The following is a 26,201-nucleotide window of genomic DNA, read 5'->3' on the forward strand; positions in this document are numbered from 1 at the left end:
ACTACTAAACAACCATGGCACAAAAAAGGTCTAGCAGAAAGATTTCCCATTTTCCAATAACTATTTAAGCATCTCCCATTATACTTGGGGATCATAAATTCAAATCCATCAAGCCAATTACTGACAAAAGCACAGAATTCCAATGGATATAGTGCAGTTGCGCGGATTTCTAATGGTATAATAGTTGGATGCATAAATGGTGTCGTGGCTAGTTATAATAGTTGCAAAAGGGATGCATATATGGTGCGATGATATGTACATCTAAAAAGCATAATCAGACTTGGAACAAATCAAAAGCATAGATAATGTAGTTGTGTGCATAAATGGTACCATAGGTAAACATAACAGTTGCAATAAAAAGGATGCATATAGGTAAACACGTAGATGATTGTTAGTTACCTCAACTAGAGCACAATATCTCATGTCGAGCTTCGATGTCAAGTGAACGGTCTCAGAGTTTAATTGAGAATTCTCGCTGACAAAAATCAATGTTCTACACTGGAGCTTCTTTAGATGTTTAGTCAAGTCATATCTCCTGAAAAATCAATTCAAAGCAATTAAGTATGGTAACAGGTAACTTCCACTCACCTCAATATCAAGTTTTTCCACTGCATAATCATCCTAATATATAGAAGTGAAATGTGTACATACGTATTCATTGTATGTACAAAGCGCCATATGTTCATGCTCTGCCGCTGGTCTAGCAACTACATGATGTAATAGAAGAGGTTTACGCTTAACAATATATTATAATAAAACCAGAACAAGTGTAATAATCACATGTGCCCAGGTCGATGAAAATTGCAGCAAACTAAAGGGTTGTCTTTATTTTCTCATAGACCAACAATGGTGTTATGAAAAAATGTCTTGAGTTGTACCGAGACAATCATCAACTAATATGAAGTCTACTAGCAAACAATGTCTTGAGCTGGCAGATACCAGCTTATCTTTTGTGCTGTGAGCACAAATCAAAAGGTCTATTGAAATATCATAACTGGTAAGAAAGAAAAATCATCAGCATAAACTACTAAAGCATTTAGAGCATATGGAAAATGATGTCTTGTCAATACATCTACCTCTCAAGATTTATGCATGCATCTGAGGGCTAAAACGGTGTAAACGAAAGAAAAAAATCTAATGTAAATTGCTGACATGCTAAACGTAGGACAAAATCTAAGTACAATAGTTCCTTTATCAAACCTTTTGCATAAGTGATTACAGTTTCATGTCACTCTGTGGAACACCATTGTAACGCCCCGAATTTTGCAGTTGAATTTTTTTCTTTTCTTTACTCGCCAAAATTCGGGCGTTACCTTTTCTTTTTCTTTTTCCCTTCGCTAAACCTTGACCTTTTCCAAAGTTCTAGCGGGATTCGGTTTGGATTTCCCGTGTAAGAAAACCCTAAGTACTTTATGTTGTTTGATGCACCATGCCGAACCTTGCATTTCTTTTGATTGCTTTGAAAGCGCAATTGCATTCATGTAGAAAGATCGGATTTCGAAAATGTGGAGAAGATCTTTTCTTTCTTTTTTCTCCCTCTCTTTTTCTCTCCTCTTTTTCTCTCTCTCCCGCGCCGTGGGCCGACCCCGGCCGGCCCAGGCCCCTGCGCGCCCCCCCTCTTGGGCCTGGAAGGCCCAGCCGCCCCCCCCCTCTTTCCCTTATTCCCTAACCCTCTCCCTCTCCCCCCCTCATTTTCTCCCTCCCCACCTAAGCCGCCGCCCCTACCCCCTACCCGCCCCCTGCCCTAGGTAGCCGCCGCCGCCCCCTGTTTGCCGCGCCGCCCCCTGCCGCCGGCCGCCCCTCGCCGTCGATCCCCGACGCCGGTAAGCCCCCCCCTCCTCCCTCTCTCCCTCTCTCCCCTCTCCTCCCTCCCCTTCCCCTCGCCGCTCGGCCCCATGGCCGGTTCGGCCGCCCGCCCCACCCCGCCGGCTCGGCCGCTCGGCCGCCCCGCGCCCTGCCCCGCGCCCTGCCCCGCGCCCCTGCGCGCCCTGCGGCTCGGCCGCCCCGCCCCCTGCTCGGCCGGCTCGGCCGCCCCCTGCGCCGCCCGCCCTCCCCAGCCCGACCCCCCCCGCGCGCCCGCCTGGCCGCCGGTTCAACCGGCCGGCTCAGCGGCTCAGCCGCCCGGCCAGCCCCGCCCGCGCCCGCGCCCCGCCTAGGGCCGGTTCAACCGCCCTAGGGCCGGTTCAACCGCCCCCCCCCCCCCCCCCCCTTCTGTTTTTTTTTATTTTTTTTATTTAATTTTATTTACTTTCTGTGATCATAATTACTGTATTTTAAGTAGGCTAATCACTGTTCATGCTATGGGAAAATAGGAAGTTTAATTTAAAATTCCGTTATGTTATTGATTCACGTAGTTAATTGTTTACCCTGCGCAATGTTGATCAACTAAAAGTGATTAGGTTTCCATCAGTATATATAAATATATATAACAGAATTATGTTGTTAAAAACCAATTGTGTCATTAGTGCATAAGATTTAACCCCCTGCGAGACCTTTCCCGTTTCTTTCTAACCATAACAAATGCGTTATCGAACGTCATACTTGATGCATATTCGCTTTATTTGTTATCTTATATGGTGTACTGTTCTTTTGTATTAAATATGTGGATGTATGTATGTGTGTTTGCGCTCGCATAGAGAACGATCCGGTCGAAGAGCCCGAGGAATTCGCAGGAGAAGCCCCTGAGCAGCAGTCGTTTGGTGGAGGCAAGTGTCCTTTGACCTATCTCTGTCCTATTCATTCTTTAATTCACCTCCCGCATTACACATTTATACCTAAGGATTGACTAGCTTTTGTTATCCATGTCCTTGTTTACCTATTTGGGTCGGATTATTACTACTTAGTCTGATGCTATTGCTCAACTCTAATCAATGAACATGATGTGATTATCTATGATACGCTGTTTTCCCTTCTCTTATTATGATGTTGTACTTGTGGTATTCAAGGGGGCTCGAGCGGTTTCTCGAGTGCCTCTCCGTAAGGACCTGTTCTATGGATGACCGCCCGGGAAAACAGTGCAACCATGAGGGTGGAATGGGGTGCCCTTAGCTGAATAATTAGAGGATCCGGGGTGTAGTTCACTTAGCCGTCGTGCCGTCAATGGGGCTCGGTGTATGCGGCTCGCTCTGCCAAGGTTGATTTGTCCCTTGGGGAGGAGTGCGGTGCATTTAGGAAACCTAACGGGTGGCTACAGCCCCGGGGAATCTTTGTAAAGGCTTCGTAGTGAATCCTTGGCCATTCACCTCGGGAGTGAATAAGGGTCTTGCAAGCCCGGGCCAGAGAGGGAATCACGGCTTGTGGGTAAAGTGCACAACCTCTGCAGAGTGTTATGAAACTGATATATCAGCCGTGCTCGCGGTTATGAGCGGCCAAGGGAGCTCCAGTGATTAGTGGTACTTGATCGGAGACATTGTGGTACAGGTGGCAATGAGATTGATGGTTCTGGTTACGATTATGGTGCTGGTAAGTGGTATTCTTTCCGTTTGGAAAGGGTACATCGGGCTAATAACTTGGGTTAATGCTAAAACTTGGCTTTCTACTAGTAAATAATAATCTGACCAACTAAAAGCAACTGCTTGACTTATCCCCACATAAAGCTAGTCCACTACAGCCAAACAGGATGCTTGCTGAGTATGTTGATGTGTACTCACCCTTGCTCTACACACCAAACCCCCCCCCCCAGGTTGTCAGGATTGCAACCACTGCTCAGGAGAAGATGAAGCTGTGGAAGGAGACTTCCAGGAGTTCCAAGATTACGACGAGTTCTAGGTGTGGGTTAGCGGCAACCCCCAGTCGGCTGCCTGTGAAGGCCGTGTTATCTACGTTTCTCTTCCGCACTTTGATTTATTGTAAGAACTATATGGACGTCTCAGACGTATGATGTAATCGACTATTTCCCTTATTAATACTATTTTGAGCACTGTGTGATGATGTCCATATTATGTAACTGCTGTGTACGTGAATAACTGATCCTGGCACGTACATGGTTCGCATTCGGTTTGCCTTCTAAAACCGGGTGTGACATAAGTGGTATCAAAGCCGTGCTGACTGTAGGACCGCTAACCTAGAGTAGAATGGTCGTTCTAAGGACTATAGACCTCTGTCTCTGCCTTGACTTTGATATCTCTTCAAAAGTTGGTCATACCGACCAAACCTATGTTCTACTATATAATATACCTTGATGAAAATCATGTTTTATTCTAATCCTTCATGTACTTATGATTCGTTATTTGCTGGTCATATTAATTCTGTTCTCACCCTTTTGCTTGCGATGTCTTTTGTAGATGGCTCGACTTAGACACACTGCACGAAAGTCAGTCATCCCCTTCTTACCCTCCCGCCTTGCTGAGCGTCCGCTTCGCCGTCCTGTGGCCGGACAGTCCAGCCACTTGGAGAGACTACATCATCGCCTGCGTGAGGAGCAGGAACGTCGACGACAGGAGCAGCAGAGCTCTTCCTTCTCGCTCCACCAGGAGATAGAGTCTGTGAGGAGCTGCTCCCCTGTGCTTCCTCTGGAGCCACCCCCTGCACCACCACTGGGCGCCCCAGCCTCTGGAGTAGCTGCTGGAGGAGACCCAGACGACGGAGGAGGCGACGACAGCTCGAGCCACGACACCGACTTCTCTGCTAACCCTGAGCCGGAAGGATGGGTTGCTCGACCCATCACTCGCGACGCTGCTCGCGGGTGTCACTTCCATGATGCGCTCGACACCCTGCTACGTCGGGCATTTGACCGGCATACTTGGTCCGTCGAGTATCGCTGTGTGGTCTACCAGCATAGTCGCGGGGTCTACCCGGACCGCTGGGAGGCAACTTGCTTGGTGCGCTGCCCGGAGGACAGTCTCCAGGGTGCAGAGGCCTGTTCAGAGCACTATTCTATCTCTGAGCGGGACTCAGCTGAGGCAGCCATGCAAGATGCTGCACGGCGTGCGCTTTCGCACTACTGCTCGGTTTTCGGTGGGGCAGCTGACGGTCTTGACCTGAAGTATTACCCCCGCCGTTCATCTGGCAGCACAGGAGGCGTGATTGTCTCACCCGTCGGTGAGGGCAATCCTAGGTTGAGCAGCACAGTCAACCTAGCCGCCGTGCTAAACACGGAGCTGGACCATGCATTAGACGAGCTGAGTAGGGCTCGTGCTGAGATCGCCCTGCTGCGGGCTGAGCGCGCGGAACGTCGTTTTCTGGACGGTGGTTCCCCCGCTCCCGTTGGGACTCAGCACCCGTACCGCTCACCTCAGCGTGGACACCAGTCTTATGGCAATCCCGCCTGCAAGACCAAGATAAACCTAGAACCATAGATCGTTAGAGTTGGATCTTGTAATTAATACGAAATAAATATATACATGGAAGCTTCAGTCTTAGCGTTAGTCTCGGTCTTAGTTAGTTTTAGTTAGACAGGGTAGTTTGCTATATCCTGTGCATTTATGTTTGTCATGATGAACTATGTTTGATTTGGATCTTTGTAATGATTGTCACCAGAGTGTGGGTATCCCCTGCATTTTGGTTTACATACTATGTCAATAAAGTTAGTTATATAGTTGGGAAACCCATTATTCTCCTTTCCTCTTTATCTGAGAAGCTGTGTGGTCTGTGTTGGAGATCAGTGAAGATGCTCATCTGTTCAGTGCTGTTGGAGAATTCTATACTCTTTTCTTATGCTGCAAGCTTTGCCAGATCAGTTCTGATGTGTGGTTGCGTTCTGCAGATGTCAGAGAACAGGCGTAGAGGAGGAAGGCGTGCTCAGCAGGAGCGAGCCGCTCCGCAGGATGAGGTGCCCCAGCAGCAGCACCTGCCGCCCCCGCCCCCGATGTCGATCGAGCAGATGTTTCTGATGCAGACTCAGGCAGTTCAAGCCATCGGTCAGACTCTGGCCGCCATTCAGCAGCAGCAGCAGCAGCAGCAACAGCAGCAAGCACCACCCCAGCCTCAGATGCCTCAGATGCCTAGAGACAAGCGTGCTGAATTCATGAGAGGTCATCCACCAACGTTCGCTCACTCTTCTGACCCCATGGATGCTGAAGATTGGCTGCGCACTGTGGAGCGGGAGTTGCATACCGCTCAGTGCGATGACCGGGAGAAAGTCTTGTATGGTCCCCGTCTGTTGAGAGGAGCAGCCCAGTCATGGTGGGAGTCTTACCTCGCCACCCATGCCAACCCCGACACCATTACCTGGGAAGAATTCCGAGGTAGCTTTCGTCAGTACCATGTGCCTGCAGGTCTGATGACAGTGAAGAAGGAGGAGTTCCTGGCCCTCAAGCAAGGGTCATCGTCTGTCAGTGAGTATCGAGACAGGTTTCTGCAATTGTCTCGCTATGCTCCTGAAGATGTCAACACCGACGCCAAGCGACAGTACCGTTTCCTGAGAGGCTTGGTTGACCCTCTGCAGTATCAGCTGATGAATCACACCTTCCCGACATTCCAGCACCTGATTGACAGAGCAATCATGACAGAAAGGAAGCGCAAGGAGATGGAAGATCGTAAGCGCAAGATCAGTGGACCCCAGCCTGGGAGCAGCAGCCGTCCCCGTTTCTCAGGCAATCAACCTCAGCAGTTCAGGCAGAACCAGCGTCCATCTCAGCAGCATCAGCAGCGTCAGCAGTATCAGCAGTTCCAAAGGCAGTATCCTCAGCATCAGTACCAGAACCGTCAGAGCAATCAGTCAGGAGGTCAGTTTCAAAAGCAGAATCAGCAAACACCTCGTCTTCCTGCCCCAGCAAATCAGCAGAACAGTCAGGCAGCACCAGCTCAGGTTGGAAACAGGGCATGTTTCCACTGTGGAGAGCAAGGCCATTGGGTGATGCAATGTCCGAAGAAGGCAGCCCAGCAGCAGTCAGGCCCCAATGCCCCAACAAAGCAGAATGTGCCTCAGCCTGGAGCAGGCAATCGCTCTCAGCAGCGCTATAATCATGGAAGATTGAATCACTTGGAGGCTGAAGCAGTTCAGGAGACCCCCGACATGATAGTAGGTATGTTCCCAGTCGACTCCCATATTGCAGAAGTGTTATTTGATACTGGAGCAACACATTCTTTCATTACTGCATCATGGGTAGAAGCACATAATCTTCCAACTACTACCATGTTAACCCCCATTCAAATTGACTCAGCCGGTGGTAGAGTTCGAGCTGATAGCATTTGTTTGAATATAAGTGTGGAAATAAGGGGGATAGCGTTTCCCGCCAACCTTATAGTAATGGGTACTCAGGGAATAGATGTCATCCTAGGGATGAATTGGCTAGATAAGTATCAGGCAGTTATCAGTTGTGATAAAAGGACAATCAAGTTGGTGTCCCCACTAGGAGAGGAAGTGGTGACCGAGTTAGTCCCGCCTGAGCCAAAGAAAGGAAGTTGTTATCAGATGGCTGTCGATAGCAGTGAAGCAGACCCAATTGAGAGTATTAAGGTTGTGTCTGAATTCCCAGATGTGTTTCCAAAGGATTTACCGGGTATGCCACCAGAGCGGAAGGTTGAGTTTGCTATAGAGCTTCTTCCTGGAACCGCCCCCATCTCTAAGAGAGCTTACAGAATATCTGGACCAGAGTTGGTTGAGCTTAAGAAGCAGATTGATGAGCTGTCAGAGAAAGGTTACATCCGGCCAAGCACTTCGCCTTGGGCCGCCCCTGTCTTGTTTGTGGAGAAGAAAGATGGCACTAAGAGGATGTGCATCGATTATAGAGCTTTGAATGAGGTCACGATCAAGAACAAGTATCCTTTGCCCAGAATAGAAGATCTGTTCGACCAGTTGAGAGGAGCCAGTGTGTTCTCCAAGATCGATCTGAGGTCAGGTTATCATCAGCTCAGGATCCGACCTTCGGACATTCCGAAGACGGCATTCATTACCAAGTATGGTTTATATGAGTTCACAGTGATGTCTTTTGGTTTGACCAATGCGCCAGCATTCTTTATGAACTTGATGAACAGTGTATTCATGGATTATCTTGATAAGTTCGTGGTGGTATTCATTGATGACATTCTGGTTTATTCTCAAAGTGAAGAAGAGCATGCAGATCATTTGAGGATGGTATTGCAGAGATTGCGAGAGCACCAGTTGTATGCAAAGTTGAGCAAGTGTGAGTTCTGGATCAGTGAAGTCCTGTTCTTGGGTCACATAATCAACAAAGAAGGATTGGCTGTGGATCCGAAGAAAGTGGCAGGCATTCTAAACTGGAAAGCGCCAACAGATGCTAGAGGAATCAAGAGCTTCATTGGAATGGCCGGATATTATCGGCGATTCATTGAAGGGTTTTCGAAGATTGCGAAACCAATGACAGCGTTGCTAGGCAACAAGGTTGAGTTCAAGTGGACCCAGAAATGCCAAGAGGCCTTTGAAGCGCTGAAAGAGAAGTTGACAACAGCGCCTGTCCTAGTCTTGCCTGATGTGCACAAGCCCTTCTCTGTGTATTGTGATGCTTGTTACACAGGTTTGGGATGCGTGTTGATGCAAGAGGGAAGAGTTGTGGCTTACTCGTCCCGACAGCTGAAGGTTCATGAGAAGAATTACCCAATCCATGATCTAGAGTTGGCAGCAGTGGTTCACGCACTGAAGACATGGAGGCACTATCTGTATGGACAGAAATGCGATGTTTACACAGACCATAAGAGTCTGAAGTACATATTCACTCAGTCAGAGTTGAACATGAGGCAACGAAGATGGTTAGAATTGATCAAAGACTATGAGTTGGAGATTCATTACCATCCAGGCAAAGCGAACGTAGTGGCAGATGCTTTGAGCAGAAAGAGTCAAGTCAATCTGATGGTCGCTCGCCCGATGCCTTATGAGTTGGCCAAAGAGTTTGACAGGTTGAGTCTCGGATTTCTGAACAATTCGCGAGGAGTCACAGTTGAATTGGAACCTACCTTGGAGCGCGAAATCAAAGAAGCGCAGAAAAATGATGAGAAGATCAGTGAGATTCGGCGATTGATTCTAGATGGCAGAGGCAAAGATTTTCGAGAAGATGCTGGAGGTGTGGTATGGTTCAAAGACCGCTTGTGTGTTCCCAATGTCCAGTCTATTCGGGAGTTGATTCTTAAGGAAGCTCATGAGACAGCTTATTCGATTCACCCTGGCAGTGAGAAGATGTACCAGGATCTGAAGAAGAAATTCTGGTGGTACGGAATGAAAAGAGAAATCGCAGAGCATGTGGCTATGTGCGATAGTTGTCGAAGAATTAAGGCAGAACACCAGAGGCCAGCTGGATTGTTGCAACCGTTGCAGATCCCTCAGTGGAAATGGGATGAAATTGGTATGGATTTCATAGTCGGATTGCCTCGCACTCGAGCCGGCTACGATTCCATTTGGGTAGTAGTGGACCGTTTGACCAAGTCAGCCCACTTCATACCTGTCAAGACCAACTACAACAGTGCAGTATTGGCAGAATTGTATATGTCTCGGATCGTTTGTCTTCATGGTGTGCCAAAGAAGATAGTGTCAGACAGAGGAACGCAGTTCACCTCTCATTTCTGGCAGCAGTTGCATGAAGCCTTGGGCACGCATCTGAATTTCAGTTCAGCTTATCACCCGCAGACAGATGGTCAGACTGAAAGAACCAATCAAATCCTTGAAGATATGTTGAGAGCCTGTGCGTTGCAAGATCAGTCCGGATGGGACAAGCGATTGCCTTATGCAGAGTTTTCCTATAACAACAGTTATCAGGCCAGTTTGAAGATGTCACCGTTTCAAGCGCTGTATGGAAGGAGTTGCAGAACTCCGTTGCAATGGGATCAGCCTGGAGAGAAGCAGGTGTTTGGGCCAGATATTCTGCTTGAAGCCGAAGAGAACATCAAGATGGTCCGAGAGAATCTGAAGATAGCGCAATCGAGGCAGCGAAGCTATGCAGACACAAGAAGAAGAGAGCTGAGTTTCGAAGTCGGAGACTTTGTTTATCTGAAAGTGTCACCGATCAGAGGAGTCAGAAGATTCGGAGTGAAAGGCAAGCTAGCACCCCGCTACATTGGTCCGTATCAGATTCTTGCAAGACGAGGAGAAGTGGCTTATCAGCTCAGTTTGCCAGAGAATTTGTCTGCTATGCATAATGTCTTTCATGTGTCTCAGTTGAAGAAGTGCTTGCGTGTGCCGGAAGAGCAGTTGCCAGTGGAAGGTCTGGAGGTCCAGGAGGACTTGACCTATGTTGAGAAGCCAGCTCAGATCCTTGAGGTTGCAGATAGAGTCACCCGAAGGAAGACCGTCAGAATGTGCAAAGTCAGATGGAATCACCACTCTGAGGAAGAAGCAACCTGGGAGCGTGAAGATGATCTGATGGCCAAGTACCCAGAGCTCTTTGCTAGCCAACCCTGAATCTCGAGGGCGAGATTCTTTTAAGGGGGATAGGTTTGTAACGCCCCGAATTTTGCAGTTGAATTTTTTTCTTTTCTTTACTCGCCAAAATTCGGGCGTTACCTTTTCTTTTTCTTTTTCCCTTCGCTAAACCTTGACCTTTTCCAAAGTTCTAGCGGGATTCGGTTTGGATTTCCCGTGTAAGAAAACCCTAAGTACTTTATGTTGTTTGATGCACCATGCCGAACCTTGCATTTCTTTTGATTGCTTTGAAAGCGCAATTGCATTCATGTAGAAAGATCGGATTTCGAAAATGTGGAGAAGATCTTTTCTTTCTTTTTTCTCCCTCTCTTTTTCTCTCCTCTTTTTCTCTCTCTCCCGCGCCGTGGGCCGACCCCGGCCGGCCCAGGCCCCTGCGCGCCCCCCCTCTTGGGCCTGGAAGGCCCAGCCGCCCCCCCCCTCTTTCCCTTATTCCCTAACCCTCTCCCTCTCCCCCCCTCATTTTCTCCCTCCCCACCTAAGCCGCCGCCCCTACCCCCTACCCGCCCCCTGCCCTAGGTAGCCGCCGCCGCCCCCTGTTTGCCGCGCCGCCCCCTGCCGCCGGCCGCCCCTCGCCGTCGATCCCCGACGCCGGTAAGCCCCCCCCTCCTCCCTCTCTCCCTCTCTCCCCTCTCCTCCCTCCCCTTCCCCTCGCCGCTCGGCCCCATGGCCGGTTCGGCCGCCCGCCCCACCCCGCCGGCTCGGCCGCTCGGCCGCCCCGCGCCCTGCCCCGCGCCCTGCCCCGCGCCCCTGCGCGCCCTGCGGCTCGGCCGCCCCGCCCCCTGCTCGGCCGGCTCGGCCGCCCCCTGCGCCGCCCGCCCTCCCCAGCCCGACCCCCCCCCGCGCGCCCGCCTGGCCGCCGGTTCAACCGGCCGGCTCAGCGGCTCAGCCGCCCGGCCAGCCCCGCCCGCGCCCGCGCCCCGCCTAGGGCCGGTTCAACCGCCCTAGGGCCGGTTCAACCGCCCCCCCCCCCTTCTGTTTTTTTTTATTTTTTTTATTTAATTTTATTTACTTTCTGTGATCATAATTACTGTATTTTAAGTAGGCTAATCACTGTTCATGCTATGGGAAAATAGGAAGTTTAATTTAAAATTCCGTTATGTTATTGATTCACGTAGTTAATTGTTTACCCTGCGCAATGTTGATCAACTAAAAGTGATTAGGTTTCCATCAGTATATATAAATATATATAACAGAATTATGTTGTTAAAAACCAATTGTGTCATTAGTGCATAAGATTTAACCCCCTGCGAGACCTTTCCCGTTTCTTTCTAACCATAACAAATGCGTTATCGAACGTCATACTTGATGCATATTCGCTTTATTTGTTATCTTATATGGTGTACTGTTCTTTTGTATTAAATATGTGGATGTATGTATGTGTGTTTGCGCTCGCATAGAGAACGATCCGGTCGAAGAGCCCGAGGAATTCGCAGGAGAAGCCCCTGAGCAGCAGTCGTTTGGTGGAGGCAAGTGTCCTTTGACCTATCTCTGTCCTATTCATTCTTTAATTCACCTCCCGCATTACACATTTATACCTAAGGATTGACTAGCTTTTGTTATCCATGTCCTTGTTTACCTATTTGGGTCGGATTATTACTACTTAGTCTGATGCTATTGCTCAACTCTAATCAATGAACATGATGTGATTATCTATGATACGCTGTTTTCCCTTCTCTTATTATGATGTTGTACTTGTGGTATTCAAGGGGGCTCGAGCGGTTTCTCGAGTGCCTCTCCGTAAGGACCTGTTCTATGGATGACCGCCCGGGAAAACAGTGCAACCATGAGGGTGGAATGGGGTGCCCTTAGCTGAATAATTAGAGGATCCGGGGTGTAGTTCACTTAGCCGTCGTGCCGTCAATGGGGCTCGGTGTATGCGGCTCGCTCTGCCAAGGTTGATTTGTCCCTTGGGGAGGAGTGCGGTGCATTTAGGAAACCTAACGGGTGGCTACAGCCCCGGGGAATCTTTGTAAAGGCTTCGTAGTGAATCCTTGGCCATTCACCTCGGGAGTGAATAAGGGTCTTGCAAGCCCGGGCCAGAGAGGGAATCACGGCTTGTGGGTAAAGTGCACAACCTCTGCAGAGTGTTATGAAACTGATATATCAGCCGTGCTCGCGGTTATGAGCGGCCAAGGGAGCTCCAGTGATTAGTGGTACTTGATCGGAGACATTGTGGTACAGGTGGCAATGAGATTGATGGTTCTGGTTACGATTATGGTGCTGGTAAGTGGTATTCTTTCCGTTTGGAAAGGGTACATCGGGCTAATAACTTGGGTTAATGCTAAAACTTGGCTTTCTACTAGTAAATAATAATCTGACCAACTAAAAGCAACTGCTTGACTTATCCCCACATAAAGCTAGTCCACTACAGCCAAACAGGATGCTTGCTGAGTATGTTGATGTGTACTCACCCTTGCTCTACACACCAAACCCCCCCCCCCAGGTTGTCAGGATTGCAACCACTGCTCAGGAGAAGATGAAGCTGTGGAAGGAGACTTCCAGGAGTTCCAAGATTACGACGAGTTCTAGGTGTGGGTTAGCGGCAACCCCCAGTCGGCTGCCTGTGAAGGCCGTGTTATCTACGTTTCTCTTCCGCACTTTGATTTATTGTAAGAACTATATGGACGTCTCAGACGTATGATGTAATCGACTATTTCCCTTATTAATACTATTTTGAGCACTGTGTGATGATGTCCATATTATGTAACTGCTGTGTACGTGAATAACTGATCCTGGCACGTACATGGTTCGCATTCGGTTTGCCTTCTAAAACCGGGTGTGACAACCATAAGCGAGGTAAGCCTGTAAATGAATGAATAAAATGTCACTCTGTGGAACACCATAAGCGTGTGCTCTCCTACACATCAGGGAAAAAGAGAGAAAATATTACCACACTTTCAACTACCCTAAATCTAGTAGGGGCTAATCATTAAATAACAAGGCTAACTTTTAGTTTTTATCAAGCAAAATGGCTGCAACTATGTAGTTTACACAGGTTTAGGGGTGGTCGTGCTCCTTTCGTCCTATGAGAAGCTCCGCCACTGCTAGTACTTTTGCATCTTGTTATGACACTTCAAGTTTTTAGAGAGATACAACAGGAGTGCAGGACCACCAAAAAACACATGCATCTAATAAAAGAATGACTAGGTTTATGAGCAGAGCGTGCATAAAGTACTTTATTTATCAAATAATGTAATTAAGGATTTTAAGTTACTAGAATTATAATATGGTCCATAGTGGGTGTTGTTTAGCCAAATATGTTGATATATATTTTTCATCCACTAAAATACATTCTGCAGATCGAGTTAAATTCTACCCTTATTTATTTTTGTTATTCTGTAAACCCAATGGTCTATGCATTTTATTAAACATTGCTATAATATTAGCCAGTTATTAGCTGATGGAGAGATCATACCAGGGAGGACAAACGACTGAAATGAGGAATACATCTCTAGAAGAAGAAAATTTGGAGGTTCTACCATAGAAGAGCTTGGCCATTATTGCTTCTGCTGATCAGCAGATGATGACTGATATCCCTTTTTGCTTCCAGCACCCACAACAGATAATCTATGAATTGCATCTATCGACCCACTACATTTAGAAAACAAAAAACATAATCACTGTACCTTAACAGCGGATGGGACCGAAGGTGCCCGCACTCCTTGCGGAAGTCAGTGGAGATCACACGGGTCAGCAACGATTGGAGTAGTAGCACGAACGTGGCATTGGAGACCGATGACGAGCTAGGCACGCCCGCGAGGTGAGCGGTCATTGTACGCCTCGAGACAGTAGCCGTCTCGCCGAGGAGGGGGCCGAGGTGCTGCTTGTGCCTAGCTGGTTTCTAGGGTCACAAAGCAAACATGCTTCTATGCGGCTGGTTAAATACTTATTTTTACATTGAACAGGCTATTACAAGTTAAGGGGTAAATCATATTGTTTGTTTCACATATTATCCAGGATACTAAGTGTTCTTAAAAAATATTGAACAATCAACCTAGTTTCCTCTCTGAAGTTCTATTGTACCAATCTATAATTCATTGATTTCTCCTTTTCCAGCAGCCAACATCACTGGCGACTTTGATTACTTTAGATAAAAGGAGTGGCAAACTTACATTAATGGTTTCTCATGAAATACAATTGGTGGAGCTATGGCAGCAATTATGCAAAAACAAATGTGGATCTGCACCATTCTTCAGAGCCTCTTTCCTCCTCTTGATATCCTGCAGCCACAAAACAGAAGGCATGAGCACACCACCGATCAAGCACAACCACCTAAAAGTTTGATAGTAGAAATGGAGGACAAAAAAGCCACCGCCTCTCGCCGCTTCAAATCTGATTCCCACAACGAGAGCTCCCCCGCCTTGCTCTTAAAGTCCCAAAAACACTGGAGGTTAGCACGCGAATAGTAATTAAGGAAAAAGGGGAGCAATGTGTGAATGAAGCACCTTACCCCCATGTTCTTGAGTGGGATGTCGACGACGGCGTCGTCTCTAACAGCGCCACTAAACCTGATGGGCTCAATTGGCCGGAAGTCGTACTGCTGCTTGATGCCTCCGTCTCCTCCATTCTACAATCCAACAGTCGCGGTTGATCGGATACTCGCCTAAAATCTCAAGATCTACCGAACCACCTAGCCTAGGTTGGCAACAAAATTTCTGGAGTAAGTGAAGGGGATGGAGGTGGCAGAGAAGGGGATGGATGTGGCGGCTGTGCCTATGGAGGGAGCAGGATTTAGGGTTTTGCGGGAGATGGCGAGGTAACTGGTGGAGGAGGTGGCTAGGCCTACAAATCAAACCTCCTCATGGCCAGGGAGACCTTTTCCTTCTTGAAGACGGAGGCCTCGATGGCGAAGAGCTTCGCATTCATGGTGTGACGACGGTCCGCGGAGGCAGGAAGAAGGCATGGGGTCTACATGGCGGGGTTGGAGATGGAGAAGGTGGCGATGCAAGCGACTGCGGGCGATGCACGGAGACAGCACGACGGAGGGGGCGGAGATTTGGCTCAGGCGGCGGCGACTACCAATTAGATTAGGGTTGGAGCGGTTTCAGATTGCCTGGGAATTGGGATGCCTTGGAGGTCCACTAGCAGGGAGCGGGCGTGGGATAGGTCATCTGCACATGTATACAACAGAAGCCTAAATGCTTGTATACGAATCATAAAATCTGCTAACATCGTGTTGGATGGACCGATAGCGCGTATAGATCACCTGTAGGCAGGTCAAGCAGGGTGGCCAGGGCTTCTCCGATTAGATAGAGCCTAGGGCTCCTAATACCCAAACTATATATATATATATATATACTTGTTCTTATGATAATTGTCTTATTTGGATCTTTGATTGAGTGTGATGAGTTGTGGAGTAATGTCCACAATTACATCTGCATATACATGTAGGCATAAATATAAATAAATAAAATTCATAAGATAACTAAACAACCTAGATTATCCTTCATTAAAGTGTATCTATTTTTATCCCTCTTAACTTAAAGGATTCTATCTTATCCTAACATGTTCATCTTATGTTAAAAAAATTATCTTATCTTTATAAATTGTTTATAAGATAAACTAGACCAACTAAGAATACCCTCATTAGAATATATCAAGCCTAATAAATCCATCTTGTCTTAAAAGACTCTCTCTTATCTTAATAGATTCATCTTATCTTGAAAGATTAGTCTTATCATAACCACTTTACTTATCTCATCCTAAAGTAACAACCAGGATCTAATCCAAGATAACGAGATCTTATCTAGTCTAATCTAATCACACAAATATAACATAGATCTCATCCAATGTGATAGATTAATCTAACCTAACAAAGGCTAACCTTAGGTTGAGCTAATCTAATGTAAATTACTTAACAAGAAGGATAATACCGATGAAATAAATGAGACTTTACTCCGATAGAACATGTTTTAACTTAGTTCACTTTGCACTAAATTAAGGCCGACAGACCAACTCGGCTTTATGCAACTACCTTACCCATCCTATGGTTGCATAACCCCTCTAATTTAACATAATAGAGATTCTAACCTACATACACATATGATCCATACCATCTCAAAAGATTCTAACATATCCTAATAATATATATCTTACCCTGGTAGATCTATCTAACCTAAACTCGTCTAAACTAGTCATAACAATCTAATCTAGATCTCATCTAGTCTAACATGATCTAATCTAGTGTGAGTTACTTAATGCTGGTACAAAGAATAAGGTCATACTCCCAATTCACTTAAGCCTAAATTGGAGACTTAGATCAACTCGGCCATATACAACAACTTGACCTACACAAAAGGTTACATAGCTTATCCAACCAATCTAGAAGAAAACAACCAAACTAAATTCTGACTAATCAGCTACCTACTAACTCTCTTGTCCCTAACTCAGATAAAGACACCAAGGTCTGAAAAGAAGAGCTCAACCTCGACAAGGAAGGAGATGGGTCAAATCCAACTTCAAGAGGAATCAAGATCCACAGTTCAGGATGAAGTCTTTCCTTATTATACTCTCCCTTGCCACAACCTATACTTGCCATAACCATACCTGATCTGACATAAATAGATGGCTGGACATACAATATCCATATTTTCCAAATCATCTACTAACTAGTATATATAAAAAAACTTAAAAAAACTTTTGATTCCTAAACCAAATGAGAAACTAAATTTCAAACCAAACTGGATGCATCCCTTTTCTTACAAATCTCGAGGACGAGATTTCTGTTAAGGGGGTAGGATTTTGTAAGGAAAATGGACCCCGGGCCATTTAGCTAATTGAGTTTTGGTGTTTGATGATCAACACAATCCGTAAACTAATAAGTTTTCTAGTGTTTGTGTTTGTAGTTCACAGGATGCAACATTAACTTGGACTAAGGAATTGAGGAAAGCAACACCTCAAAAGAAGACATTAAAAAGATCCAAGAAAAGTCCAAGTGTGCTGCCTGTGGACTGTTTGTGCGTGGAGCACTGGACTGTTCGGTGGCACACCGGACTGTCCGTTGCCCACACGCCGGACTGTCCGGTGCACCAGGGAACTGCAGCCCAACGGCTAGTTCCAGGTGGCACCCGGAGAGAAGACCACCGGACTGTCCGATGTGAGGACCAGACTGTCCGGTGTGGAAAGCCTGCGGCGCCAACGGTCACCTGCTCTGACAGGGCAACGGCTAGGCGCACCGGACATGCTACAGTGCGCTGTCCGGTGCACCACCGGACTGTCCGGTGTGCCGCAGAAAGCAGCAGCTTTTCTCCAACGGTTCTATTTGTGTTGGGGACTATAAATACACCCCCAACCGGCCATTTCCAGGTGTGGGAGTCCAAGAGACATACCAAGGCATATATTAGACATTCCCAAGTGCTCTTACACCCAAGTGCTTAATAGAATCACTCGGTGATTAGCGTAGGTGCTTTGCGAAGTGCTTAGGTTAGTTAGACCGCATTAGCGCTTGCTCTAGATGAATCCTAGTTAGTTGAGTGAGTTTAGACAAACCACACAACCCCTCGGCTCTTGCGCGGGCCGTTGTAATTGTACCGAGTGGGGTGAGAGTCTTGCGAGACTATGAAAACCGTGTTTGTGTCACGGCCACCACCGTGTACGGAGGGAACGAGGCCCGCGGCATTTCGACCGGAAGCTCGATAGTAGAGACGGCGGGGAGCGTCCGAGAGGAGCCGAAAGCGGAGCACCACTTGCGTGTGGAGAAGGCCCGTGGCTCTCTACGGAGTTACTCGACAGAGGTGCTTGGCCCTCGCGTGGGCTTCCCTTTGCGTAGGGGCACCAACGAGGATTAGTCGGGACCTTGCGTGGTTCCGGATACCTCGGTAAAAATACCGGCGTCATCCACGAGAGTTTGCTTCTCTACTTTGCTCTTTAAGATTCTGCATTTATATTAAGCATTTAAAATTCAATCTTGTATTCATACTTATATAGTGTAGTTTGAAACTTAGCCATTACGGTAGAGATAGCAACACTTAGACAAAATCTAGTTTGCACATTCTAGTTTGTTTATTTGCAAAGGTTTTGCTCTAGGGATTTAATTGTGGCCTAGTTTAGTGAAAGTTTTAGAATTCCTAATTCACCCCCCCCCCTCTTAGGCGTCACTCGTTTCCTACAATTGGTAACAGAGGCCGGTTTGGCTCATTTGAAACGCTTTAGCTTCATCGCTAAAAAGAGCCGACACTTTTTAAAGGAAGGGATGGATACCCATAGGCCACCACACTTCGACGGCACTAACTTCCCATATTATAGTGCTAGAATGGCTTGTTATTTAGAGGTCGTTGATCTAGGTGTTTGGCGAGTCACTCGTGACGGGATGAAACCCCCCAAGAATCCCAAGAAACCCACCACGAGTGAGGAAAAAGAAATTCATTTAAATGCTAGAGACAAAAATTGCTTGTATGAATCTCTTAGCATGGATATTTTTAATCAAGTATTCACCTTAAAAACTGCTAATGAGAATTGGCTAAAATTGCATGAGCTTCATGACGGCACATCAAATGTCCGTGAGCAAAAACATTGCCTAGTCTTAAGTGAGTATAATTCTTTTGCTATGAGAGATGATGAGCTTGTTAGAGATATGTATTCTCGTTTAAATCTAATCATCAATGAACTCAACTCTATTGGCATAAATAAGCTAGGTGATGCGGACATTGTAAGGAAGATTATCTCCCTGCTACCACAACGAAGATATGGGAGCATCATCACCATCCTTCACAACATGGAAGACTTGAGTACTATGACCCCGACCATTGTGATAGGGAAAATCGCGGCTTTTGAGATGTCGCGAAAAATGTGTCGGGGAGAGGAGCCAACTTCCTCAAAGCCATATGCTTTTGCATGTGATGAAAGGAAGGGTAAAAAGAAGGCTCCCACTCCAAGTTCCTCAAGTGAAGAAGAGGAAGAAGAAGAAAGTGATGATGATGAAGATAATCAACCATGCACATCATCCTCTGAGGACGAAGAAACAATCTGACGCGTCGGAAAGGTAATGGGGATGATTCGCAAGATTAATCTAATGGGTGTGCCCCTGCAGGTCGAAGATATTCTCTTTAACATTGACAGGAAAAAGCAAAGAAAGAGAGGATGCTTCGCATGTGGGGAGAAGGGTCACTTCAGGGACAACTGTCCAACTATGGCCGAACCCAAAAAAGAGAGGAGAAAAGGCAAGGTGCTAACAAGTGTTAGAACATGGGATGATTCTTCAAGTGAAGATGAACCTCCAAGGACACGCAGCCATCGGTCCTCATCACTCTCATCATGGTCATCACACAAATGTCTTATGGCAAGAGGTTAAAAAGCATTCCATCCTTTAGTGATGAAAGTAGTAGTGATGATGAAGGTGAGGGAAAGCTCTCTGTAGATGAGCTTGCAGAAGCCGTTGAATTTTTCCAGGATGTTTGCACTAAGCAAAAAGCTCAACTTAAAACCTTGAAAAATAAGTTGATTAGCTCCCAAAATGATTACAAAGGTTTGCTAGAAAAATTTGAAACTTTTGCAAACTTAAATAGTGAACTGTCAACTAAAATTGAGCTATTAAAGTCTAGTGCTCCATCCACTGCTACCAATGATGGCCTTATTAAAAAGAATGAAAAACTTAAGGCTAAGTTAGCTAGCTCCCAAAATACTATTGAAAATTTGCTAGAGAAAATGGAAATTCTTAGCATACACAATGATGAGCTAACTACTAAGCTAGAAAACATTGGCAGCACCCCAGGAGCATCTTTAGTTAAAATTCCTGAAATTGTTAAAAAGGATGCTTCTACTTCTTGCTTTGATTTAATTGATGATACTAACCCCTGCAACCAAGTTCTTGTTGAGAATATTGTTATACCAACATGTTCGGATGAGGTTGCAAAGGAAAATGAGCAATTAAGGCAAGAAGTGGCTCGTCTTGTCAAGGCTTTGTATGACAAGAAAGGCAAAGCCAAACAAATCCGACCTCCACAGGATAACACCACTGCGGGAGTGAACAAGCCTATGGAGGGAGAAACTATGATTTATAGGTTATGTCACAAGGAAGGCCACAAGTCTTTCCAATGCAAGACGATGACCGGGGATAAGCAAAGGCAAAAGCTCAAGCGAAAGCCATCGAGCAAAATCTCCAACACCTACATCAAAAAGGTGGACAAAAAGACCGCTACACCATATTTGATCAAGAAGAAAAAGAATGGAAAGGTGATAGCAATCAAGGCCAACAAGCAAGCCAACAAAGGAAAGGGGACCAAACGCATCTGGGTGCCAAAGGAGATTATTTCAACCATGAAAAGCACCAAGAAGGTTTGGATTCCGAAAAGGAAGTGAGTGGACCGAAGGTCCTTGGGAAATTTGGAGACTTGGCAAAGATGGAATGTATATCATGGGATACATCATATTGGATCAAGTTTATTGCCAAGTGGGTTAGTAAATACTTTGGACCAAAATTTCCCCACCCATGACTAAGGTAACTAGATTTATTGTATTTCTTATTTTTAGATATGCGTATCTATTTTCTTGTATCTAGTTTTACCTTTCATGCCTAGTATTTCATTTTGATATTTGCTTTAGACAATGCATGCATACTAGGTAAATAAAATGGTAGGATTGCTTGCTTTCAATTCATATACTTAAGCAAACCTACATGGTTTAAAATGTTTAATTAAGCACGACACATAGCTTATCTAACATCCCTAAGTAAATGACACTATTGCATCAAAAGCTTATATCTTACAATTGGTCTCATTTAACCTATATGTGCCAAAGCTCGGATTATGGATAATCTGCCCCTCTTGTTATCAAATCGAAGTGCATGTCCTCTACAAGTATTCAAAACTTGTATGCACACTTTCAGGGGGAGATTACTCTATAATCTAAGACATTGAGACTAACACCCCTTTCAAGTCTATTTTCTTGTGATAGTCTCATTGTAAGGAAAATGAAGTCCCTGGAGAAAGACAACAATCTTCCACTGCAAAATCTCCAAGAACTCTCATGTCTCTCAAGCTCGTCATTGAATTTCAATCGGTATCTTTTGAGACTACAACTAGCATCATTTACATGTCTTCTCCAATATTTGATTAGACTATATTTCATATCATATACTTCCATGTTGCTAAAAATGCATAAGTGGTTAACTCATATTCTGTTATCTATGCATAAGGGAAGTTAGTCTTTTCAAATCATATCTTGCACCTCTATTCCTCACATGCTTTTTCCTAAGTAGAAGATCTCTGTCAGGGGGAGTTTTTCTTCGTCTCTAAAGGGGGAGAAAATTCTTTCTAAAGGAGAACACTCATTTAGGGGGAGTAATCATCTGAGGGCAATTTTTTTGCTTCCTACATGCTTTTAATGTCTTCCTTTTTCAGTGGTTGATGCCAAAGTGGGAGAAGTTTAGGGACCAAAGCAATGAAAAGTATATCAAACACCAAACACCACCAATTTAAAAATTTTTATCTACAAATAGTTTCTTCAAGTGGTTTTGGTTATTTGGTCCCAGAAAACAGGAAGTAAGTGAATTATGGAGTTAGGGGGAGGCTTAAGTCCATAATATCACATTATGGGGACAAACATGAATCTTAGCAAGTAAATTGCATATTTTCATTCAAATAATTATATTATTTGCTTGCTTTGGTTGTGTTGTCATCAATCACCAAAAAGGGGGAGATTGTAAAGAAAATGGACCCCGGGCCATTTGGCTAATTGAGTTTTGGTGTTTGATGATCAACACAATCCGTGAACTAATAAGTTTTCTAGAGTTTGTGTTTGTAGTTCACAGGATGCAAGATTAACTTGGACTAAGGAATTGAGGAAAGCAACATCTCAAAAGAAGACATTAAAAAGATCCAAGAAAAGTCCAAGTGTGCTGCCTGCGGACTGTCTGTGCGTGGAGCACCGACTGTCCGGTGGCACACCGGACTGTCCCGTGCCCACACACCGGACTGTTCGGTGCACCAGGGAACTGCAGCCCAATGGCTAGTTCCAGGTGGCACCCGGAGAGAAGACCACCGGACTGTCCGGTGTGAGGACTGGATTGTCCGGTGTGGAAAGCCTGGGGCGCCAACGGTCACCTGCTCTGACAGGGCAACGGCTAGGCGCACCGGACAGGCTACAGTGCGTTATCCAGTGCACCACCGGACTGTCCGGTGCACCACCGAATTGTCCGGTGTGCCGCAGAAAGCAGCAACTTTTCTCCAACGGTTTTATTTGTGTTGGGGGCTATAAATACACCCCCAACCGGCCATTTCCAGGTGTGGGAGCCCAAGAGACATACCAAGGCATATATTAGACATTCCCAAGTGCTCTTACACCCATGTGCTTAATAGAATCACTCGGTGATTAGCGTAGGTGCTTTGCGAAGTGCTTAGGTTAGTTAGACCGCATTAGCGCTTGCTCTAGGTGAATCCTAGTTAGTTGAGTGAGTTTAGACAAGCCACACAACCCCTCGGCTCTTGCGCGGACCGTTGTAATTGTATCGAGTGGGGTGAGAGTCTTGCGAGATCGTGACAACCGTGTTTGTGTCACGGCCGCCACCGCGTACGGAGGGAACGAGGCCCGCGGTGTTTTGGCCGGAAGCTCGATAGTGGAGACGGCGGGGAGCGTCCGAGAGGAGCCGGAAGCGGAGCACCACTTGCGTGTGGAGAAGGCCCGCGACTCTCTACGGAGTTACTCGACCGAGGTGCTTGGCCCTCGCGTGGGCTTCCCTTTGCGTAGGGGCACCAACGAGGATTAGTCGGGACCTTGCGTGGTTCTGGATACCTCGGTAAAAATACCAGTGTCATCCACGAGAGTTTGCTTCTCTACTTTGCTCTTTAAGATTCCGCATTTATATTAAGCATTTAAGTTTCAATCTTGTATTCATACTTATATAGTGTAGATTGAAACTTAGCCGTTACGATAGAGATAGAAACACTTAGACAAAACCTAGTTTGCACATTCTAGTTTGTTTATTTGCAAAGGTTTTGCTCTAGGGATTTAATTGTGGCCTAGTTTAGTGAAAGTTTTAGAAGTCCTAATTCACCCCCCCCCCCTCTTAGGCGTCACCCTTTTCCTACAGATTTGTAGCACCCGAAATCCTATGCTAAGAATTATAAATGTTTCTCCAAGAAGTTAGAAATAAAGTAACTTCTAATAAAAAATTTCCATCCTCCAAGAAAAAATACAATGATAGGCAAGAATGTGGTATTCGCCGCATAGGTCTAAAACTTAAAGCTAGATGTGGGAGCAACAAATAAGGGAGAGACCTTCAAACTAATTTTTATTCTTATTCTTTTTATGAACCATATAATCAAAACCATACTTAAAAATAGTGGAACCAAAATAATTCATGAGAAAGATTATATAGTAACATAGCCTAAGCAAATATAAATAAAGGGGATCATCTATCTTAAGTGTGCATTCAAAGATAAAATTTCCTTAAAAGAAATACTATGTGTATATTCCATCATTAAAGCATCTATCTAAATGGATAAAAATAAATAAAGAAAGAAATAATTAAATAATGCATCAAGCTTGACCCTTGAGTATGTGTATAAGGGTGATGTGAGATTTAAACACATATTTGAATTCAAATTGAAAACTGAAATAGGAAGAAAATCGAAGTAGAAAAAGAAAAGAAGAAGAAATCCTCCCACTCTCTCGGGCCCAAAGCAGTGGCCCACTTCCCCACTTTTACCCGTGCGGCCCAGAATAGGAGTTCAGCCATCCCCACTCACTGACAGCGTGGCCCCACATAACAGCTGCTCTCTCTCAACTGTGTGCACAGGTCCAGTTCGTTGCGCCGACATGTGGACCCAAGTGACACAGCGACTCCACCCCATTTCACTGACTGGCGGGACTTGCTGCCCAGTTTCCCCTCCGCGTACTTCTTTCGCTTTTCTTGCTGACTCGTGGGATTTCCTTGCCAGATGCTCCTTCCCCATCCTAACAAACCGCGCTGGATCTTCACCATGGATGTCGCGGCTGTGCTACTCCCGTCCGGATTCCTCGGCCATTGTTGGGTCCTATAGGAGTATAAATATACACTGCCACCCCTACCTTCTCCATCCTATGTCGGCACCGGAGAACCACGCCATGTGGGAAAGAAAAACAAAACAGTGGGGAGAGACAGGATTGCCGCCATCATAGCTTTGCAGATTCACCACCGTTGTGGTCTTGGAGTTGGATCTGTGAGCTTCACCGTGGTTTCGCGAGGGTGTCCGGGCTCCAGCACAAAGGATGGACCATTGGGGCTCGCTCAATTGCTCGATGGAGCAATGGCGCCGCCGCGCACCGTGGGCTAGGTCCCCTATTGCACGACCCTCGGTATGAACCACCTCCTTAGGCTCGATGTTGTTCCCTATCCCTTTTACATCTACTAGTGCTTGATTCGGAACATTGGGGACCATCAGGACGTCTCACCGGCGGCGCTCGGCCACGAAGAAGACTAGCGCCGCCGTGGTCAGCCAGCGGGTTGGGGAAGAAGTCCCTTTGGCCGTCGGATCCTTGTTGTGTGCACCGAATTCGACCTTGGGGTAACCAAACATGTGTCGTTGATCGTGGAGCAGACGTACCAGATTAAAAGAGAGAGTAACGCTTCGTGCGGGGAATCTGATCTGTTTGATCGCGATCGGATGGCCCAAGGGGGAGTCACGGTTACTTAAAATATGGGTCGTGGATCGCGGATCCTGTGGCCCGATTGAATACCGGTTCGGGAACATGGGATTCTAATCTGAACCCTTGTGTCACGATCGGACGGCTCTGGATGGCCATACCCCTTTGTCGTGCGTCATTTGCATAAGAGACCCTATGGAATTTTGAAACTAACCCACCGTCCTGATGCAGTTGTAGAAAATTTAATCTATGCCCCTAAAATTTGTGGTTTAGCCCTTGATCTTTAGGGTATTAGTGTCCGCAGTCCGGATAGTGAATAAAACGAGTATATTAATGTAGAAAATGAGTTTTAGTATGAAAACAATTTTAGAAACTAGTTTAATTCATTTTAAATCCATTTTAACTTCAAATTAATTCATTCCAGTTGCATTAGACTTGTATTAATATTGTTTATCATGCAGTAACTTTATTTTGTTATGAAATTGGGATTAAAAATTATACACTTAGTTCCTTTTAATCCAACACTAAAAACTTCAGAAATCCATAACTTCTTCGTTTTAATTCCGATTTGGTCCGTTCAAGTCGCGTTAGCTTCATATGAATATTTACTATGCAATAACAACATCAATTATACCATATCTCATAATTTTTCAGTTATAGATTTATTTAACCTATGTCTACTAGATTAACTCTTCTAATCAAAGCTAACATGTCCATAATTATAATTTGGTTAAAATATGATCTCTAGTCAGGTTATAATTAAGATTAAAGTTGAATTAATTATTTCTTTAGATTATCTTTATAAAATCAAAACAAGACCTAGTTTTAATCACTTAATCACGTGGGTCTTCTGTAAACTATACCTCTTCAACCGTAAACTCGAACTTAGTGGTTCTCGAGCCCACGATCTCGTAGCAACGCGTAAATTATTATTATACAGTTTGTTCTTATGTTTGGTGTGATGTTAATTTTGCCTATACACTATTTGTTTGTATTACTATGACTAGCGCAAGGTTACGAGTCATCTGAAGAGCAAGTTGGTACCTGGAATCTCAAATCCCAGACAAGTTGTGTCGTTGATCACTTCTTTTTACCCAATAATGTTCTTATTAATCATAATGATCTGCATAGGTTAATTTTTATGGAACCCAATAAGTTACCCTAGTTTGACTATCTTTATACCTTGTTTACCACTGAATTTTTGGGTAGTACCTGCTATTGCTTTATGTTGTTTTGGGTATAGAGATACATATTATTCATGATCATACTTTTATTATCAGTTTGTTATTTATTGTTCATGATAAGATCATTATGTTAATTGGAACATGGA

The sequence above is a fragment of the Zea mays genome, chromosome 2 (genome assembly GCF_902167145.1).
Source record: "Zea mays cultivar B73 chromosome 2, Zm-B73-REFERENCE-NAM-5.0, whole genome shotgun sequence".
In the NCBI taxonomy this organism is placed as follows: Eukaryota; Viridiplantae; Streptophyta; class Magnoliopsida; order Poales; family Poaceae; genus Zea; species Zea mays.